Below are 17,225 nucleotides of genomic sequence, written 5' to 3'. Positions count from 1 at the left end.
GGCTTTAGCGGCGACAACGACGGCTCGGTCATATTCTGCTGGGCTGCGCGTTGGCATTGAAAGTGTGGCAGGCGAGCTGCCAACAACGCTCCATTCCCAGAAAATTCCCAATCGGAAGCAGAAGAATTCTAAACACAACAAAAAGTACTGCATATAATACCCACCTCAAAAAAGAGCCAGCAAACAATCCCTACATTATTTGTCACAAATTAGACACGCAAATGACATCAACAGCGAAATTGAATCAGTTAAAAACCAACCCATTCAAAATGGAAAAGCAAATACAATACAAAATAATTGGAAATTAATTGTGCTCAATTCTACGTGAAGTGCGTGTCATATCACAAATCGAAGATAAACACACGAATTGGTAGTTTCGCCAAACATAAATTAAATCCTTTTAAGTGCATTCTATTGTGTGATTAGAAAAACTAGGAAGTAAATAACGAAATTGATATAAGAATGCAAGCGCATTTCACAACTATTTTAAATACGTGCCTCAAACAAGTGAGTTTTTACATCAAGATACAACAATTAAAAAGCAATTAGAAGTCGGTGAAACAATAAATTAATAAAATATCAAATGGGATCATAAAAGGTGAGCATTGTTTCACAAAGTAATTAAAACTATCAGTCATTTCATCATCCATTTTTCACTTGCTATATGAAATGCATACATTTGTTTAGAAATAGTTTTTTGTTTCTTTGTTATATCAGTATCTAAAGTTCTAAAAAAAACTAATCATTCCAAACCCAGTTTAAAATGTCCATATACTCGTATTCCTTGCTCGAACTTTGAAAGCTCTATGAAGCTTTTCGCTAGGATCAAGGGATGAGGATCTCACAACCCCCCGAACCCTTGAAATTGTTTTTCAGCCTTTTGTTTTGTTTTGCTTCGGCTAGAAAAAGCGTCGCAATAAAAACAGGAATTCGCAAAAAGCAAAAGTGAGTTGCAAACACAGATAAAAGTGCGCATATACAGATACATTTTAGGGATGAGAAATGAGGGGAGGGGAATAATGAATGAAAGAATGGTGGAGAGTGGAGCAAGAGCTGGCGAGAGAGCCAAGCCAGTTTGAAGGCCACTGCGAAGAGAATCACATGTGCTTTTCGTCGTTTCGAAGAGGGGCAGTGTGGGGCAGTAGGGCAAAAGTAGAAGGCCCAAGAAACAGGAACAGGAAGAAACGAAAAAACTTGACGAAACAGCACGCTGTGAGTCTGCGAGAGAGGGAAGAGAGTGGTTTTGCCAGTAGATAGAAACTCTGTCGACGTCGACGGCGACGCTGGCAGAGGCTGCGCCGCGGCAGAGGCGAGAACTTTCACAAAAAAGCGGCGACATTGAACAGCGGTGCCTTCAACCGATCGCATTTGTTGTCTGTGCACCCAAGCCAATAGATAATTCATAAAGATAATCAAAAACCCAAATATAAAACTTAAAGAATTAAAGTTCGCCTGAGAATTAAGTTTGCTTCTTGCCCGAAAAGTGAACATTTTCCGTTTTTCTGCCCTTAGAAAATCCGAACAAAGTGCATGTTGGAAAAACAAAAAGTATCGGCAAACACAGACACAAAAAGAAATGTGGCAAAAAACAACAGAATGTGAGTAAACTGAATTGCGTCGTAGTTAACATTTTTTCGACGGCGTCATCAAAGGCAATCCGCCACCCCCGTCGCGTCCCCCTCACCCGACCGCTTTCCGTGATTGTGGAAAATACAGTCAACAATTGCTAAAAGCTAAGTTTTAATAACAGGGGCGCGCCGAAAAGGGGATGGGTAGTTTAGAATGCGTATTACCCAATTAAAACTAATGCAGGTACCTAATTTTTGTGCAATAAAAGTCAGTGTTTTTCAATCTAAGCATTTATTAGAAATATGTTTATGTTCTTTAAAAAATAATCGCTAACCCCGACTGGCAAAAAACCAACATACGCCCCTGTTTGCAAAAATTCTCTCTCTTTCACACACACACACACATACACACAATGACACTCAATGTGTTTTGGCCATCTCTCCCAATCATTTGTTTTCCTTTGCACGGAATTTGCAGAAATATCAAAATTTATTTATAACATAAACAACACAAATTAAGCCAACCGAAGAAAAAATACATAATCGCGAAAAAAAAGCCACAATGGCAGCGAAAATAAACAAAACAAATGCGAAAAAGCTTCTAAACAGTTCCGTTTATACATATACAAGTCAAAAGAAAAAACCAAAAGCCAAACGAAACCCAATCGGAATTTGGCCAAAGGGAATTATGATTCTTAGGAACTTTGCGCGAAATGATGATGGCTCCATTTGCGTGAGTGTGTGTGTGTGTGTGTTGCCATTTTGTTTGTCAGCTTCGCAAGTTGTTTATGACTTCACTCGGCAAAAACAATTAGGCACTAATTTGCTGGCAATTGTCGCTCATGGAGTCGCACTCTCCATCGGTTCTGATTTTGATTTAATTATAAACAAATTGAAAATTTAAAACAGAAATAGGGTTTGTAGACAAAATTCAAGCCTTGAAATAAGGCATAACAATAAAATTTTACTAAGCGAGTAATTGTTGAAAATCAAAGTAACTACTCTTTAGATACGCCTTTGTTTTATCAGACAGATTCAGAGATCGACAATCGATACCCTTATATAACTTTATATTGCATCTATCAATGTAATGGGTCGTAAAAAGCGTGTTTACTACCAAGCGGTTCATGGAATTGCTGAGCATTCGGATAACTTGTAGATTTACGATCGGCCAGTCAGCCTGTTGATTTCCGATTGCATCACGTGTCATCAGCAGATCGCCGCTTCTATGTGGTTCGTATATGTGTGACTCAGATTATCTATTGACACACGATCGGCCGAGTGCGGTAAGCAACTCTGTGAAATTGTAAACTGCAGTTCGTAGTCAATCAAGATCCAAGTGCAATTTCCCGGCATTCCCCCAACCCCTTTTTACAGTGAAAAACCACAGCCGAACCTACACAATGCGATATTTTTGTATCTGAACTTGACTCGAGTTTAGCTTTGCGTGCCGCTTTTGTTTGCACAAGATACGAGTTCATCGATGTGTGCATCTGCATACGTATTCGTGTGGGTAAATGGGATTTCGAAATTCGTTTACGTAACTCTCGCCCCATCGCCGCACAGCCCACACTCATTACGGAATTACGGAAGCGGGTATGTGGATGAGAATGGGATGGGATGGGTTGGGGCAGGAAAAGTCATCTTCACGGTACACAGAAAAGAAAATCATTGGAAATCGATGTGCTGATTACGATCTGTGACACAGCAATGATGAAATAATCTATTATAGTTTATATTTTAACCAATTGCACTTATTCAAATCAAATTTAGATTTCCTTTGAATAGTAAGTGCTTGAATATTATCTATTAGAATTCTTTGCTTCTGATAACATTCCAGCTTACTTAACTACAAATATAATTGAACTTGAAGCACTATCTTAAAGTACTATCTAATTCAGTTTCCCAGACATAGTCGATGATCATGGCGCATAGGTAATATAAAAGTTATATGGTAAACAATCAAAAGGCTGATTACATTTGACCAAACATTTTCCACATTATAAATAAATCTACCAACTGCTTATTATTGCTTATAATCGAAAGGTTTTACCATAAAGGAATCAAGTTTACATAGACATAGATAGTTATGATCCAGCTAGGGATAAACAGAAAAGAGTCAACCAAATTCAGAGAAACATTTTGTTTAGGACATTTTTTTGCTGTGCACTTTTAATTGCCAAGTGGCGTCATTTGTATGCGAGTCCAAAAGGGAATATATGGCATTTGGGGATGTTGTTGGGAGGGGTGTATTTTTTAGGGGGGAGGTACTGAGGTGGGCAGTCTAAATAAGGTTAGAAGATGATGCCTCCGCCCAGGTGTTCGCCATATTACGTATGCATCGAGTAAGCTGCAATGGGCAACACAGAGAACGAAAAGATGTACATAGAGAGTTATGCAGAGAGAGTAACACACACACACAAAAGCTCTGTCGACGTTCGTTCAGTATGTCGCTCTCTCTCTCTCTCTCTTCAGCGCCTCTGAATGTATGCGTGTGTGTTTTTCAAGTTCAAGGTTAAGATACTAGTTGTACATACAGCACTTGGGCCGAGAGTTCGAGCGAGCTGGCAATACGTAGCTGTCATAGTGCTGTGCTGTACCCAAGTGCATTTGAGTGCGTCAGTGTGTGTGTGGCAAACCAGTTTGGTGAGAAAGAGACGCCTACACGTGCGGCGGCAAACAAAGAGGAAGCAAAAGCAGCACAAAAAGCAAAAACCAGAGGCACCAAACACAGCGAAAGGAGAGGCGAAAAGTACGAACCATAAAAACAAAAAGCGGCGGCGGCAAACATCCACTGGCAATCGAATAAAAGGCGAGCAAACATCAGGCGCTCTCTTTCACGCACACAGTGTGGTCTCATCTACACAGAAAGAAAAATTGTAAGCACCTAGTAAAATAATTTGGACAAGTAATAAGTACTTTAAATGAGAAGGAGGAAGGATATGATGAATAATATGATGAAGAAATGTGCACAATTTCTTAATGTGTAGCTAGAGTTGATAAAGTTGATTTCATCGCTCGCTTTGCGACACTTATTCGCACTTATTATTGCTCTATGCGTTTTGCCATTCAGTTTTATTATCTTTCGCGCGAACACACACACACACACACACACGGTATATACCGTGGAGCTTTAATTGAATTGATGTTGTTGATTACGCTGAGTGGCGACTGCAATCATCACCGCCTCCCTCTGCCCTATCACTCCCCTTTCGACCAGACTGACTACCTGGCAAAGCAAAACGAGAATTTCTGTTGGCCATTTAATTAATCGGCAGCGTGTTCTTACTTAATGGACTCGTAGCTCAACGGTAAAAACAGCAAAAAGCTGGAACTTCGATCCCCCCAAACCTTGAAATCGATTCCGCGCATAGCTCAAAATATTCCACTGACCAAGAATGCCACTTAGCTGGGCGTTACTGTATTGTTTATCTAGTTTAAAACGCCATTACCGTGTGTTTTAAAATTAATTAACCATTAAGATGCGGCTAAAAAACTTTAATAAGCAATAATCCATACATTATGGTTTTATGCACCTTAAGCCGTAATTTTCTAGAAATAAATAGACATTTTTGTGTCTACACCCATGGCACATGGCTCATAAATAGCACATTAAACTAAATTCCATTTTGCATAGCGGCGAGTTCGTTGCACCAGCTGTGCAATATGCAATGTGCAATGCACTCGAAAAGGCCTTGAGTGGGCGCTCATATTAGGGTGGAGAAACAGCGAAACTGGCGAACCTAGAAAATATATATTCGTTTTCCCTCGTGTTTTAAAACAGGGTGAATCACGCAGCGAGCCAGGGAAAACGAATGCTTTAGGCTTGGTTATTAGTAGAGATACACCCAAATGGAAGAAAAAGAGTAACTCTACGACTTTTTCGAATGTAAAGGTGGGAACAAGTTGTATCTTGTCCTATTCAGCGATTTATTTTAAACCAAACCAAAGTGGCTTAAAATGTTTTTAAATTTATGTACATATGTATATACCCACTGCTCTTTTATCTAGAATTGTATATTTCAAGTGCTTGTTGTTCTTTTTTTCGTTGTCTGTGCAAATTCCGCCAAAAATTGCGCCCTCATAAAATGTGCAAACGAATGGCACAGCGAAATGTCTGTTTATAGACGGACCAATATGCTGCGGAATCGATAATGTTAGCGTGCATTTTATCGATGGTCTTCTAAACAAAAATCTCTTTGTTTGTTTATTTTTAGGGTGGCGGCGAGCTGCGTCAGCATGGAAATTTAATTAGCGACAGTTCAGTTCAGCTGAGCGGCGATAAGTCGAAAGGATTGGATGGCACACTGTACCGCCCACTTGCTCGACCCCTGCAGCCACCCACCACCACCACCCACTGGGCCACGATGAGGGGAAGGAGGAGATTTCGTTGATTTTTGCATGACGACAGCAAAAAGCGAAAAGGCGGAACAACAATCGAAATGCAACTGCACGGGTGTGTGGGTGTGCGAGCGAGGCAGCCTATGTGAACCAGACATGCGCGCTCTCTCTCAGCAACTTGAACTTGAAAACTTTTTACTGCCGGCAAAACGTGAGAGAGCGGAGAAGAGAGAGAGAGAGAGCGGTGAACAGGTATGTGTATGTGTGAGTGTTTTCCATTGATTAACTTAAACAAAAACAAAATCAGAGCTGAGCGCAAGCTTCGCTCCCGCAGCTTTTGATTTTCGCGAGAGCAGCAAGCAGCTTTTGCGTGGGCGGCTTAAGGCAGCGCAGTCGACGTCGCTGCCGGCGTCAGCCAACTGTTTGCTGTTTTGTTGTAGGCACATACTGTTGCATACCTAAGGGGATAGGAAGTAGCGAAGTAGCGGGACTGGACGGCGGAGTGAGAAGCGGGAAAACGGTAGGTGGGAGGCGGGAGGCAGTGGAGGAGGGGCGTGACCTCCACCTGTGCGAGCCCAGCTGCAGCTTCCCCGTTGGGCAAGCTGGCAAAGTTTATTCGATGACGAGCGGGCGACCGATGAGGTCAGCATCACGCATACGCCTAGTTATCCCCCGTGTGCCCAGTATCCTGTTCGCTGTTATTTTCAGTTCGTTCGCTTGTGAGTGTCCGTGTGCGCTCCGTTCCAAGTTCATTTTAAAGGCGCGTCGCCCTAGTGGCAAAATCAGGTGTGGAGAATTGATTAGCACACAGCCCGAAAATGGTAGAAAAATACAAACAATATGGTCGCTGCGGTGTGTGTACTTACATAAAACTCAAGTCAAGTGACGCACGCCAGCATATGGCAATTAAATTTGAATAATTAACCAGCTGAGAACGACACGAACGGAGCTCTCTTCGACACACACACACGCACACAAACGGGCATACGGACGTACTAACACTAGCTCACATTTGCCATATGCAACACTCGTTGTTGTTGTTCTTAGCCTGCACCTTGACCTTTCCACACCCATGCAGCAGTACGCGTGGGCAGCAGCAGGATATTGGATACACGCGCCCCATTTCGGGGGATCGGGGATATATATACATATATATATGTATGTATGTACATGTGCATGTACACATACACTCGGCTATATAGAACAACCCACAAGTCGGCTGGCAGCTGTTTGTAGCCGAAACCAAGGAGACGAGATGCACGACAAAAACACTTCGGTTATCACACTGAAAAGAGGTCCAGTTTCGGAAAGTTGCGGAAAGTTTCGCCCACGAGTCACAGATGATCCAAGTGCAATTAATGAAATATCGAGAAAAATGCAGGAAGTAACTCAGTTCAAATAGTGAAGAGGGATATACCATATCCATGATAAATGGGTTCAGGTAACAAATAAAGTTTAAAGTTTGTGGGATAACCTACAGAAAATAACTGAATCAGATAAAAGTAAAAGCGAAGTAAATATAAAATCGAAATTTCTATTTAAATCGCTATCGTTTTTATTGCAGCTCATATATTTAATGATGCTTAAAAATATACGGAATTTTTAAGTTCGTAATGCACTCAGAGTGCCATTGCATTTAGTTGTGAAATTAAATCAAATGTGATTCATATAATAAGTTTAGCTCTCGTTTAACTAAAATTATAAATTCATATAAACTACGGCTTATATCGCGTTTGCTTAGTGCAAAGAAAAGTTAGATACATTTAACATAATTAAAAGCAATGTAATAAAATTTGACTTTTGTGGCTCATTGTGAACTAATGTTTAAAAACCAAAAGTGTGTCTTATCGAGTGAAATAATTGTAAAGCGTGTATTATAAAAGTGCAGCTAAATGAAACTGTCGCTTGTGGAAACTTTGTCTGCAGCTTGGTGAAAAGCGGGAAAAACGGTTCGTGTCTCTGCTGAGCTTTTCGCGAAAAGCGAATTTTCCATATGCAACTGCCATTGGGATACACCCTGTGCTCGCTTTGAATGAAATGCAAGCAAGTGAACACAGCTGGTGGTATCCAGTGGCCGTTTGGCATCCTTGCTGCTCCACAAACTCCAAGGATAACGAGAATGCCCCACCGAGATGTTCATTACAGGGTAAGTGCATCTTCAGATCTATCAGTTTCCTGCTCAGGATAATACCATTTGTTTTGCAAGTCCAATTTATCAATGATTTTCATTTCGTTTACTCGTTTATTACATTTCGTTACGAACCTAATTTTGCCATACCAAAATGATGTTCTCTTAGCCATAAGCTTCAGTTCGTTTCGACAAAAAGTATTCATTTCTCCCCAAGAAAAAATTTCGAAAACAATAATGAAAACAGTGAAAAGAGATAAATTGGAATTCGAATAAAATAATCTTAAGACTTAAGAATCGTTTAAGAAACTAATCAGTGAGAAGACAAAAATTGCATATGATTATACTCAGCATTTTCTTGTTACACATTTCTCTGAATAATTATAATTTCGCTTTTCGTTTGGCTTTGGTTTTTCCGCTTGCTCCGAATTTCTTTTTAATTTCGATGTACTTTATACTATCCACGCACATCGGCGGATTGGGATTTGTGGGCTCCGAGGTGCGATTATGGGCGCATCGAATGCAACGCTCTGAAAACTCTCGAAATCATTAATTATGCCCCGCACAAATAGCAAACCGTCCGTAGTAATGAGGGAAATTTTCAGCGATCTGCTTTAGAAATCGCCGAGCGGCTGGCACAAACAATTAAAAAGATGTTCATGCTGCAAATTGATTTTGTTTGTTTGTGATTAATATAACTATATTTATTTTCGCCCGATTTTCTGCTTCTGTTTTCGCGCTTTTCACCCAGTCGCGTGTGCACTTGTGCTGCAAAACGAAAGCAAAGCCATTTGGCATTTTCTATTTTCGTTTCGCTTCGTCTTTTCGGCCAACACACCACTGCACACTGCCAACCGAATTGAATTTGGCCAAGATTTCTTGTTCTTGGTCCGAACTGCAAACTGCAGCTGTGCAAAGACAATGCAACGGCAAAGGCAAAGGCAAATCGCAACTTGGTGACATTATTTCGACATTTGCCTGCTAGCCAATGCAGCCACTTTTGTCACTTTTGCATTTCAAATGACCGTCAATTATCCTTTGTCGACGACACTCCCCTTTGTCTTTCCTCGTTCTTTTCTCCCTTGAGGTCAAGGAAAGCGAAATTGATTTTCCGCCCGAGCGAATTTTCCCCCGTTTAGTCCATAGTATACGTGTACATAGTGTGATACTTGTGCATTTAAGAGTCTCTTTTTTTCTGCTCGTCTCTTATGCAATCGCGCTGGGTGACAGAACGGCAATGATTTTTTCAGTCAACTGAGAGAATGAAATCAATTTTTACCCTCTGGACTGAATGGTCAAGCAATTATCTGCAGGGTAATTAAAGCCACATTTGTTGCCACACTGTGCATTTTGTTCGCTTTTCGGTGACCTCATGTCGAAATTAGCTGGGATTGAAGTGCTCGCATATAAAACGCCGTCAAATTCAATAAAAAAACAGCCATAAAATTATAGACAATGGCCGAGCTGAGCTCTGCGGCTTACGCAATCGAGGGATATAGAAATCCAGCTAATATATCATCGGAAATAACAAGTTTATGGTCAACAAATTAAATCATTAATCTAGGGGACAATTATAGATGAATACGCTTTTTAGCCATCATCACACTGATTCATTCGTACAAAACAGTGGATTGCATTTTATTGGTATTATAAGCAATAGTTTTTTATTAATTCTAAAGAACTTAAAATCTTTGCACTGCAATTTTACTTCTTCGTATAGATGTATTCTTATCTTATAAATGTAAAACCAGTTTATTGTTTTAAATTTTGATCAGTAGATTTGTGCATTTTCACATCCACCCATCTCCATACATACATATGTATGTATTTACATTCCCCAAGTTTGTGGATTTTTTTTGGCGATTCATCAGATAGATAAAATTCATAGGGACTGTGTGCAATGTCGGCTGTCGGCGCACTTGAAATCATTTATCGCCCAAGATCGTGTGCCAGCTCTCGTTTTATCGAACTAATATTGTAATGACAGCACGGGCACTAGTCACACGAAATGCTTTAGGTCGTGCATGACGAGATTAACATTAACAATTGCGATACCAGCTGTTGGCCTCAGGTGGAAAAGCGGAATTTTCAATTTAAGGTTGACCTTAGAGCAAAATTTGATCGATAATTTCGCATAATTGTGGAATCTCTCCCACAAAAAAAAACCGAAAAACTAAAAAAACTGTGACACATGCACACGGACTAGCACGCACACAGCGAAACATCACCTTGAACATTAAACTGCAACTGTGCGAGGGAGAAAGAGACAGCCAGCGAGAGCGAGCGAGAGGGTAAGGAATAGATAAAGAGAGCTAGATAGTTTTTGTTTGCGTCATGTGCAACTGCAAAAGCTTTCGGTTTCCGCTGTTCGCATCCATGTGTGCGTCTGTGTGAGTGTGGAGAGAGAGCTTTAACCGAAAGCGCGCTCTCCTCGATTTTTGGCCTTATCTCAGCTAGCTTTTTTTGAACGGCCCGAGCAGCTGACAGTTGCGCTTCAGCATTAGACCAAAGTAGTTTGACTTTTTAGTTTTTAGCCGCGAAGCGAATAGTATATACGTGGCTCTGTGTGTGTGTGTGTGTGCGGTGTGTGTTGTGGCAGCTGCATTTGCAGCGAGAGACAGAAATACATTTCGTACAAAATTCCGCCCTGCATTTAGTATATTTCACCTTAGAGCGTCTTTGCCACACACACACACTTGTAACCACTCACACACTGACAAGCGCGAACAAGACACACACGTGGCCATCAAAGCGGTATCGGTTCGCGTCGCGTTTGGCCTAAAATTGTAACAGTTTTCCTTTTACAACAACGAAGAATACCAGAAGAAGCAAAGCCAAAAACGCAGCTGCAGTCGACGTCGACGCAGTGTTCGCTGCTGCCACCGCTGCTGCACTCGCCGACGTCCGTTTCTGTTTGGCCCATTGCCGTTGGCCAGCTTCAGTGTTCATTTCCCCATCGAGTCGGCAACAACGAGCGGAAGTCGCAGGGGCCCACAGCCAACGAACAGTCGATCGATCCCCAGCTGAACAGCTGATTAACTGCGTTTAGCCCCCCTCCCCCCCACATCCCATAGTGTGATTTCGTACCCCTGGATTGCATAAACCCATAAGCAGAAACAGAAGCAGCAATACACCAGCACCAATACTGAGCTAAACCCGCATCGAAATCCAAAAACCAAGCAGGTCTTGATTTTTCGGTGGCGTATACGTAATATCAGTCGACTAGCTGCACATCTGCCATTGCAATTGCGATTCTCTGGGCATTATGCAATGGCACAACAAACAGGCACCCTGTAATTCAAGCAACAACAACACAAAAACAATGGAAGTGCAATGCGAACACATTTTCGCTAGCTCACACACATTGCCAAGCAGTTTTTTTCGTGTGTCTAGTCGGGCAATTTGTTTAAAACAATCAGCTGCCTTTTTGCTCTCGCTCGCACAGCGGCAGTTTAAATTTAGTATCGCTGCAGTCGCTTGTAACCCAAATTTGTTGCATCCCTCTCTCATTTGCTGTGCAAATCGTTTTCATCGTCTTATATAAGAGATGAAGCTCAAAAAACCCCGGATTTAATTGTGGAATAGGTTAGAGACGCTTGACAAGTAAAAATCTTAATTAAAGCCTGACTAAGGCGGCGACTTGAAAGCGTAGATAAAATTCAGGCAAGGCAATTAAATCGGAGGCACTTGCAATCCGAGAGCAACAACTCACACTCAGTCACTTGACCTTGCACAGTTTTCGCCATGCGAGCGCTCAGTATGCAGTATACAGTACGTATACGTACCGTGGGCCCATATACATATACATATATGTACATAAGTATGTGTAGGGGTAACACAGCAAATTGCAATATTTTGTGTAAAAATAACGAACAGACTTTTACATAAGGCCATCGGCACATAGAGAAGCACAAATTCACACACTCGAATCGCCATTCACCTGCTGTGGTGTGCGTGTGTGTGGATGTGCTATGTGGGTGGGTGGGTGTTATGAGGTCGATTTTTGTTATTTTCCCCCTACTCGTGTGGGTGGATGACTGAAAAATGCATTTGACACAGAAAACAGGCGTGCAAACACAAACAGATATTGAAAGGCACATATTTCCAAAGCCAATGCAAATTCAAAACGAACAGAAACCAATGAAGAATCAGCTTATCTTGACCAGAGAAATACGAAAATATTTCAGTGATTCATGGCGAAAATCCCCGTTTGATTGATTTGATGTCAAGATGAAGTGGCAAAAAAAAAACCCGTTTAAAGCTTTTTTTTAGCCTTCTGAAATTTGAACAAAAACTTATTTAGATGTTTTTGTAGAAAATTCCTGCTAAAAGTGGTAGATTTTTAAAAATAATTCATGCATTTCTCATTTGGACTTTGAAGTCTGCTGCTTCGCCTTATAAACACTGAATGCTGAATTTATAAATAGCTATATACTTTGTTTTTATAAACAATTGCCAGAGTGCCGCGAATTTTTGTTGAATTACCGTTTGGATTTTGGACCTTAACTGATATCAGCAGCCAACCAGCAGACTGAATTTATGATCACTATATACGTAAACGTGTGTGTTATGACATCATCGTTGGCGGCATTCTGTGATGGATCACTGACTGCCTACATACATATGTATATAGTTAGTTAGCTCTACTTATATCGGCTTAGACCTCCAATTTGTCAGTACACCAGACTATAGAGATTAGCACTTGCTGATAAATTAGATTTGTTCATATAGAGTTGAAAAAACCCAAATGAATCACGTGTTTTACACAACTACTTTAAAGTTTCGAAATATATATTTCTTTAAATGAAATACGTACATATATGTATATGGCGAAATGTTTGGTTGCCTTTTGGCTAACAGCAGCGACCTTCAGCCCGGACCGCAAGGTCGTTCGTGGGGAGATGAGAATGCAGCAGCCTGCAAACTACTCCGCACGGAGGTCGATCTGCCACCCAACGCCATGGCAGTTATATAAAGGGGAAATTGGGTCAGTGTTATGACCTAGTTTCTTGGAAGGATGGATAGGGGGTTGGATAGTAGGGAGCCCCCAACCCCCCGCAATTTGCAGTTTGATTAGTTTGAAATGGGCTTTTTGGCACCTTCGATAATTACAATTGGATGGGCTTCGTGACGCCGCTTATTGATTTTTGGTCGGGCCGTCAGCTTATATGTATATAGTATAGCCAACCTAGATAACTTTTACCCCAGAGTATGGGCATGGGTATGGGTATGGGTATCTATTGGATACACGGCACCATCCATGGCCTGGCTGCAGTCGTGAGCTTAGCCAAGGAGCCAAAAATAAAAATTCTCTTTTGGCTGCGGGCCAAATGCAGTGCACATTGGATTCGCAAGGGTGTGGATTGGAGGGCGGTTCATTTGCAGGCGAAAATGAAAAGTGAAATGTTGCCATGCTAAAACCGAAGCAAAAGAAAAAAGAAAAAAAAAGATAGCAAGGAGGCGGGAGGCAGAGCTGCATTGAAATTTATCTATATTTATTTGCCAGAATGCTGACATTTATTAGCTTTTCCCGTTGAATTAATTCAAAAAGTGCTCTATAAATATGGCTAAAATGCTGTCCGATGACAAATTTATGGCAGACTGCATAACTCATCTATTACCCACTTTCTAGCCATCTATTTCTTTGTGTGTTGCAACTGCAATGCACTCTTGTGTGTCATTTGGGCCTGCCACTTATTACATCACCGAGAAGGCAAGAAAGACACGATAGGCACCCATTCTTGAGGCCTATAGCTTATGGCCTATAACGATGTGGGTCAACCTGAGCCTGCCTGACTGTCTGCTGCCAACAAATCTTCACACAAACAAGCGCCCTCTCACAGACACTCGGCTTTTCGGCCAAGTAGCAGTCCGTTTGTTGTTCCTTGCAAAACAGTTTAAACTTTGATGAATTCAGTCGTCAGTTATTCAGGGAAAGTTTCCCAAAGTAGCTGCATTATTTAGCTGTACCGACGAAAGTTTTCAGTTCAGATTCCTAGAAGGCAAATAAGTTCGAAAAGCAAAATCTGCATATTGCTATACATTTTAGATGGATTTCGTTCCATTCCCCCTTCACACACGTTTCCAAGTATCTTTATGAATGTTTCGATGGGGGACCTTCCCCCATTTCCCCAATTTTCCTTTCATACGCACGCAGCGCAGATCTTATGATCTTTTGGAAGGTATCACGCCTTTAACGCATGACTCAGTTCGTGTTTTGTTCTTTTTAATTTTAGACGAACAAAATCGCCACAAAACCAAAGGCAAAAAACGTATGCTTGAATAGCGTTCGTCATTAGTTGGCTGCTGCGTCAATTGTGGTCTCTGTTATTTATACATATAAATGCCGCTGGGGCAGCCACGTAAATTGTGACGGAAAGCGAGATAATTTGATGGAATTTCTTACTTCCAGCTAATCGCACATTTCCATATCGTTCTGTTGCCAGGCGGGCGATCGGTTTCCCAAAAATTGCTGACGAGAAACGCCCGAAATCGGAAATCATTCACAAAAATTTGTAGTCAGACAAGGGCTGTCTTACGTTTTGGACTTGTCTGGCTGTTGTTGTTTTCCGTCTGCAGATAATGAATCGAATGGCAAACATTCCGCGTCTGTGATTACGTATACGCAGTGTTCGCCAAGCGATAGGTTTCGCCTGCTTTGCGGGTGCGCGCGTGCTACGGCCTACGAAATTTCATGGATGTATCTGTATCTGAGTCAGTCGAGTGTGTATTTAGCAGATAATAAGTGCCAGAGTCAGCGTGCGTGTTTTTCATTTTGCGCGGCTGATCATGCGACCAAAAGGCAGGGTAACGCTCTGTTTGATACTCTTTCAATGGATATAGCGGCTTTAACAGTCACTTTATTTCCAAACTATGTTTTTGTTGCATAGCAAAACTTGTAGGTTGTTTTAACGCAGAGGTTTTATTGAAATTGGAGATTCCACCTTCATATTTAACGATATTCTTTAGCTCTTGCAATTCTTGCTCGGCCAAGTCAAACCGTAATTTATTTTGGTAGCGTTAGTTTGGTAACACTTCGGGTCACTTCCGGTGACGACAACTTCTTCGAAACTCTGTTTTCTGGCACTGGCAGCTTTTATGACCCAGATAAAAGTAAACGTGTTGGCCAGCACGATGTTGGAAAGGGGGCAGGGTCTTAGGGACCGAGGAGGGGCCAATGGTTCATGAAGTGCTAATGAAAAATGCTCAGCATTTGCCTAATGAAATTATAACTGAGCCACTAAGTGGGCCATAAAGAGGAGCGTTGAGCCCAGGGGGCGTTGAGGAAGGAGAACGGGGAGGGGAGAAGGTGTTTTGGAGCATTTTAGAAATTTTTCATTCAACTGCCAGGTCGACCATGTAACCCATTTAACGCACATGGAACCGAGCGATTTGACTGGCACATGGAAGCACATTTGGTTTCTTTATTCAGTTAACGCTTTGTAAGCTCATGAGCTAGCTTTTCATTTATCAATGCACACTTGCGCACATACAGCGACACAAATGAACAATAATTTATTTAATTGCCCAAGAGCTCTTGTTCTTTCGAAATTAGAACACTCGCACACACATTATTGCACTGGCTGGCTGGCACGCGATTAAAAACCAAATGGTTACACACACATTATGAATTTTACAAGCTGAAACTGTTTATTATCTGCCAGATATTTCAATTCATCTATATATGTATGCATATGGATGACACATCGCGTATACGCAGCGTGTGTTTGCAGTCGTGTTCGGTGGGTTCTTTAATTGCGAAAATTCAGATATAATGGCTATGGATATTTGGTTCTGCAATCATTGTTAGCATTGGTCTTGCTCCTTCACTTCTTGCCTTTGTTTGCCTGCTCAATGTTTTGGCCTCGTTTTTGGATTTATTTTTTCTGCTTTTGCGCCACACCTCCGAGAGTCAAGTAAAAAGCAGCCAAGCAAGTCGAAATTGAAGGCTGCATTGGCCAAACGGCGCCCATTTTGCCAGAATTCAAATGAATCTCTGCTCCAGAAAACATTGGCAACTGTTCACATGCGCTCTCAGAATTCGGCAACGGATTATTTTTTGAGCAATCAGTTTATAATCGCCCCTCTTATCTTATCTGCCCCTTGGAGGAAAGTGGGGTGCCAGGGCATTTCGTTTCATTTCATTTCATTTCCGCCCAGCTTTTTCAGCTTAAATTACGCTACCCGTTGGGCCGGAGCATAAAAACTCAGTTCGATTGACATTTTGTGACACAGAAACGACTTGTATAACCGATCGGCGATCGACGATCGACAATCATCGATCCGCATCGACCCACTTTGTGACACACACCCTCTTGGAGCCCACATCCACACCTTATCGCCCCGATCCGCCGCTGGCTAAGGCTTATCACTATCAGCTGCGCACCTTGGCACCTGCGACGGCTGCTTATCAGGTGTTTGGCGATCGGGTTCCCAGCTAGCTCATGGTTCATTGTACTCGGCTTCCCAGTACCGGTCACACTCCAGTTTCCACCTCACTTTTGTTCTGCATGAGCCTTCTTTGTTTCTTTGGCGTTGCACCTTCGTTTTCCGTTCTTTGTCATATCCAATCCCCAAGTAATAGCCATCCAAGGAGATCGATAGACTGCCCCACAGAAATACAATGAAAAACTTACGCCGCGTCGTGCCGAATATGATTTTGGTTTTTGTTTCAGTTGAAAATATATATAATGAGACCTAACGATAAAATGCATCCTTTGAAGGTTTTGGGCTGCGTGTCAGGAGTGCATTTGCACTGAAACTATCTGAAGCATGTAAATGCACTATCTGGTACGACATTCCAGAACGTACAATCTTCCCGAATGCAGGAAAATGCGATAAATGAAATATGCAATTTTTGTGATAGTGTGAAATACCGATTCTCAAACTGATTTTTAAATTAAATAGCAATAAAATAAGTTTACTCTTAAGCTAACCACTTGTTGTAAGACACTGTTTTTTTAAATAAAGAATACAATAAAATATGGAATATCTTCTATGAAGAGTTTTGAACTGTATATGTACGATGTGGTTTTATTCTACTTATTTTGACAAGAGGGAATTTTTAAGGGCAGCCAACAATGAACCGTGGAAAAGCACCGAGATGAGACCTTCGGGAGCAAGGTTCCACAGCCACGACATCGTGGAGCTTGCGATGACCTTGAGCGCTCTAACTCTAATTGGCGCAA

This window comes from Drosophila mauritiana, chromosome 3R, assembly GCF_004382145.1.
Source record: "Drosophila mauritiana strain mau12 chromosome 3R, ASM438214v1, whole genome shotgun sequence".
Taxonomy (NCBI): Eukaryota; Metazoa; Arthropoda; class Insecta; order Diptera; family Drosophilidae; genus Drosophila; species Drosophila mauritiana.
The sequence above is the reverse complement of the archived record's forward strand: the minus strand, read 5'-3'. Positions refer to the sequence as shown.